We start from the raw sequence: 6,421 nt of genomic DNA on the forward strand, positions 1-6,421 counted from the left end.
TCCCAGCCCCTCAATTCTTACTTTTTTCATCACAGAATATACATAGCTTCACATTGTGTTTTGCAACAGTTTTTTTTTTTATTATTTTATTTGGGGGAGGGGGTTATGGAGCCTGAACTCTGGGTCTGAGCACTGTCCTTCAAATCTATAGTTCAAGACTAGTTAGTGCTCTACCACTTCAGCCACAGAACCACTTCTGACTTTTTCTGCTTATTTGGTGCTGCGCAATTGAACCCATGACCTCATACATGCAAGGCAAGCACTCTACAATTGAGCCTCAGACAAGTCCTATTTTCAGAATTTTGGGTCGATAGCAATCCCCATGAATATATGTGCCAGTTATTTCCTGATTACAGAAAGTATATTAAGGTCTTTTGCACGAAAATATATAAATATTGTATTGTTACCAGTGAATAGTAGTCTTCAATTCAGGAATTATTTTGAGCACCAAATAAATCGGGTTTTTATTGTAAGCACAGGAGAATCGTTTATTGCAAGCTCAAGCCTAGTCTCCCAACCTTCACGGATGCAGTGGGTCAGAGTTGAGAGCCCCAACTTATGGGATGGCAGGGTTTTTATCACAAGTAAAGCAAGGGCAGCGGGCCCCCAACTTAGCATTTACATCATTGGCTAACAATTGGGTAGCTAAGGGTTAGTAAGTTTTGTCACATTCTTATTGAATAGTACAATTGGTTATTCTTTACCAATTTTAGCAGACATTTAGTCAGCGTTTTATAACAGCCTTGTAACAGTCTCATTAGATAGGGCAGCGAGCTAAACCACAAAAAATATGCTGGCAATGCAACACTTGGGGTCTCAGGGCTCTGGGGACTTTCCACCTTCTCACTCATTGGCTGTTGCTAGGGGAACTTATCAGGTAGGGTGCAGGTGGGACATCTGTGATCATTTCGGAGACCTAAGCTCATATGCTGGAAATAGGCTATGTCTCAAATTGGACCTTTTATACACAAAATGGTGATTGTCTTGGTAGGGTTCTACATACCCCCCTTTTCTTGAAATTAGATAGGGGATCCAATCATGGACGCCTAATATTAAGTTCTATGTTAAATTTATCAATGGGTGTATGTTAAGGATTGTCTTAATATCTTTGTATCAGAGCACCAAATAAATCTTTACAAAATTTTATATTTTAAAGAAATTTCAAATAGACTTATATGCCCCAAACACAGGAATTCCCACTGACATTTAAACTAGAACTTTCAAGAAAATTGTTAGACAAGAATAGACTACTGCCATGGTTTTGACAGAATCATTCTATCACAGGTGATCACTGAGTAAATTGGTTAATGTAGAGTGAGGTTTTAGGTATTAGTATTTACTCATATTGCTGAAGGAACTTCAAAGAGAGAAGACATGCTGAATATTTTAAGAATGTGATTGGTCAAAAACTCTTGAAATTAGCAACATGAAAATGTATATTAGGTGTTGATATGGTGAGATTCATAAATTTTAGCAAAAAATTCCACATCCTGTTACAACTGTTGTCAAGTTACACCTCCACCCGCACAAACCAACAAAAATATGATACATAAAACTAAGTTGCTGAGAATTTCATTTAGCCAAGTACAAATCCCTCTTTTAACACTAAGTGTAAGTTACATCATTTTCTTGTTACTTAATGAATTATTACTTATAATTAAATTGATAAACTATACTTTTTTTGGTGGACACTGCACTATAATAAAAGTGTTTGTTTTTATTGTTGTTATTTGGATTCCTTTTTCTTCTTTTTCTTTAGGACGCTTTCATTTGTATGCTTCTAATTTCATGATGCTTGTCTTCTTATTTCAAAACAGAATATATTTGACAAGAATTTTTCGGGAGTAGTCATTCTGAATATCAATAAACATGAGGTAAACGTTATAATTCACTACGGTTTAATTGCTTTTCAATTTTCTGCTAAATCAATAGAATTCCATCCTTGAGAATAGAAAAAAAAGATGATCATTCCTTAATATTTGTACAACGTTGCATTTATGGAATAATGCAGTCTAATATCAACTTGTATATTCTCTTTAATCCTGGACATATTTTCTTTATCTTTCAGGAAAGGCTATTTTCCTTTGATAACCCAAAAAGAACAAAAATCTCAGAATGCAAAATTTGACATATGTGATAAAGCTACCTCTACTAAATAGAGTAATAGGGAATTTGGATATAATAAATAGTTCATTTTTGTTTTGTGTTGGTATTTTTTGTTCTTTTTTTAAAATGTTGTGAAAAGATGCTATAGAGCAGAGTTACATTTATGTCACTAATGGGTATATTTCTTGTGGAGCATTGTTACCATCCTTTATTTTTTTTTTTTCAACTAACATTTCCCTCCTCCATCTCCAATACTCTTTTTGCATCACAATGTAGTAAAAGTTCATTTCCAATGGAGTGTCCTGTGATTATCATTATTTGAATGGGTCATATTTTGTTTTTGTTTCAGGATTTTAATTTTCTCCTTCTTCTCTCAAATTAGAACAATTTATATAGAAAATAGGTACCAAAATCAAATTCAGTGACAGGAATATACCAAAGCAGAAAGAACATACAGTAGAAACAACAACAAAATTCATGTAATATATTAAAAACCAGAAAAACAAAGAAAAACAGCTTCTGTCCACATCTTTTTTGATTTCACGAAACATAGTTTTATATAGCATTACAATATCTATATCTATCTATCTATCTATCTATCTATCTATCTATCTATCTATCTATCTATCTATCTATCTATCTATCTATCTATCTATCTATCTATCTATCTACCTACCTACCTATCTACCTACCTATCTACCTACCTATCTATCTACCTATCCATCTACCTATCCATCTATCTATCTATCTATCTATCTATCTATCTATCTATCTATCTATCTATCTATCTATCTATCTAATTTATCTATCTATTTCTCTCTATCTACCTACCTATCTATAATCTATCAATTTGATTCACTTTCTCCTCATCTGATATCATATACGTATGCCAATTATGGCAAATGATCCATTTGTGTTGATCATTTGGAAGGGACAATCCTAATAAGTATGAACACAAGAGACTCTAACCGGATTCTATAAATTCCTATACCAATCACATCTAGAAGAGATAAAACTAGTCTTGAGAAATATTCAGTAGATACTGCTCAGGTATAGTGAGATAAAATTATTACCTGTCCAGTTACAACTAAAAATTTTGTTGATGATTGCAAAATCATATTTTCACCATATTTTCATTAATTTTGCTATACATTTTTTCCTGTCCTTTTTAGAGGATTAAAATTGGAGACCTGGACTTGGTGTTCAAGACTAAAGGGCCACAAACAGTCTTTGATTAATAGATTATAGTCTGATATGAAATGTGGACTATATAATTATTGGCAGGAATTGAAATCCAATTATCTATATTAAACTTTCAATGTGTCATTTCAAATACACTTTGTTTTGATTAATTTCAGGAGATAGTTATGAGGGCCAATACTTAGCGATTTCCTATACTCTAGTAATAAATACATAAATAAGGAATTGAATGTTTTTTTTGAATATTAACAGAATATGACAACAAAAAAATGCAAGAAATATGAAGAAGGAAGTTAGTCAAGGAAAACTTCTATGTCTTTCATAGAGCAAATGGGAAAATAAATATTATATATCATTTGCTTGAGATCAATGCACTCTTGGTTTTTCAAAATGGTACTTCATGAGAATTTTAGAAAAATGCTATTGATCATATTTTTTCTTATTTGTCAACGAAAACTTACAGCCTTCAAATATACAATTAGGATAAACGCTAAAACACTATTATCTGCACATTTTGAAAGTACTGATATGCCAGAAGCACATGCTAAACAAGTTCATGCCAATTTTAACAATTTTGCACATGAGTTGAAACAGTAATTACTAATTGTTTCCCACATAATGTATTTCATTGTTCATACAAACCGGTGGTGTTATGATTATCTTCTTTTCTGAAATTACAAATTGTTTTCAAATATATTGCCCATGAACAAATAATACTGTGGAACTATTCCTGTTGCTAATTAGACTGGTTCTTCCAAGCTTATTTTATGAATTTCTACCTTGTGATAGAAACAGGAACTGTGTAGTTAGGGTATAGGTTAGATAATGTGAATACGGACAATGATCATTACATATGCTGGTTTTGAAAACAGGTTGTTTCTGGTGATGCTCATATTTAGTCATTAGTATTTTTCCTATTGAATAATATAAAATATTGGCTGCAACCTTTGCAGAAAAATTTAACCTGAGTACAATTGTTGAGCTTGATTCAAAACTAATATTTACTTGAATTCTGGAAAAGAGAGTTTATCGGTTACCCTAAGCAATTTCTGTTCCTATTGGATTGTGTAGAGACTATAGAAAGACCAAGGAATCAACATAAGGAGAAACGTTTCACAATGCATATTAAAATGGAAAAATGTGAGAATATATACATAGATTGACTATATCTGCCCTTACACACAGTGACCAACATAAGTCAAGAAACATCCATTTTTATATATTTCTACACGTTCCTATAAGTGTTCATGTCAGGAAAATGGAATCCTGTTTGTGGTGAGCAAAGCATTTTTTAATATTCACATATTATTATTCTGCATTTGGTTGTTGTCTAGGTTCAAAACACCTGAACAAAGTAATTAAAACCAGTATAGTCATTGAAACTTGGATGAACTCCTCAATTTCCAAAGTAACAAGATTTCTCTGTCATCAAACAATTCATAGATGTTTAACTCAGAAGACTTATTTGTGACAAACCATTTTTGAATAGTTTTTCAGTTTGGTCCATGACAATTCAACTCCAATAGTGCCATGAGCAAAGCGTTCATTGAATCGTTTTCTTTGTTACTTATTCTCTGTGCACCTTTTGCTCAATTACTGTTAGAACAAATTACAAATATTCATAAATCCTTGAATGCCATTCACTAGAATACAACTTCAGTGATTTTTTTTGGTTCTTCATGAGACACTATCCTATCAAATATTTTCCCAACATATAAGATGTGAGTGAATTATTAGTAATTGTAGCTATCAGTAGGTTCCTTTAATGAAGAAAACCAGTTGAATCCTACTCCATCTGTAAAATGTGCTTAGTGACTTCAAATGTAGTCTAATTTTATCTCTATTACTTCCATTGAAATTGTTGTTAACCAAAGTATCTTGTATGCAGTAGCTTACAATGCAGTAGCTTACACAACAGAGATAGTGAAAATGGGACTGACTACTAGAAGGAATTAGAATGAGGATCAAATTGCAGGCTGGTCAATAACAGGGAGAAATCAACTACTGATCAAATTATTGAATTTTAATACAGTTGAAATGAATTCTACTTCATTGAAGAATAAAGATGTTGGATGTTGTCCTAGTCTTTGACTTAATTGTCAGAAACACATGTTGGGCTGGAAGTCCAGAGATACTGATTCTTACATGAGCTTGATTTGTCCTATCACAAGAATGGTGAACACATCCACAATAGACATAAAACCTCCTCTTTACTCCTGAGAAGCTTTCTGAAGGGAATCGTTTCTATCTACTTCAGAGAGGGTTCCTGCCCTGCTTCACCAGATATCAAGCACTCCTATAGCATCCTTTATCAGATCCTAAGTGTTCATGGTTTTTTGTTTTTTTTTTTTTTTGCTCAGGGTTTTGGCCTGACTTTCCATTTAAAGACAAATAATGGTTTTTAATAGTTTTCTCCCTTTGTGGTTTTGTTAGAATTGTCTCAAACCATGTTCCATTGTTTGACACATAGCAATATGAAATTCTTCAGTTCTTCAGGTTCACCAAAGAGCAATTCCAAACAGGGAGATTTCACAATCCTCATTATCTGTTCCTTATATTTTAATAACAACTACTTATATTAGCAGTACTTTGTTCATATACACTAGATATTTAATGAATTAATGTGCCACTGAGTAATACATACTAGCAATTTGCTTAAGTCTCTCTACTCCCAAAGTCCCCTGAATATGACTACAAAATATTGGGTAGGAGGTTTTTTAAAAATATTACGTGGTATTTATGAAAACTATGGGTAGTGAATCTACCTAATACTAGAATAGTGACAAATACAATGGACCACCTTCTATATGTCATTACACATGATGATTTCACTTTTTAGAAATTTGAATATACTATTTTTAATAATACACAATTTGATTTCATGTTTTCTTTGTAGATCTGTCAATCAAGGCTTTAATTAAAAATTCTACAAAGAAGTTATCTTGTTTTGAAATATGCAAATTCTTCCTATTATGTGGAACTCAAATGCATAAAACTATATGTGTGTACATAAACCCACACATTCAGTAATATTTCTTTATAGAGTACATGCTTTGGTATTTTGTGTTATATACTAACGTTAATATTTGTATGTATGTATGTATACACACACACA

Source organism: Dipodomys spectabilis, unplaced genomic scaffold, assembly GCF_019054845.1.
Source record: "Dipodomys spectabilis isolate Male_0828 unplaced genomic scaffold, ASM1905484v1 ptg000164l, whole genome shotgun sequence".
NCBI lineage: Eukaryota > Metazoa > Chordata > Mammalia > Rodentia > Heteromyidae > Dipodomys > Dipodomys spectabilis.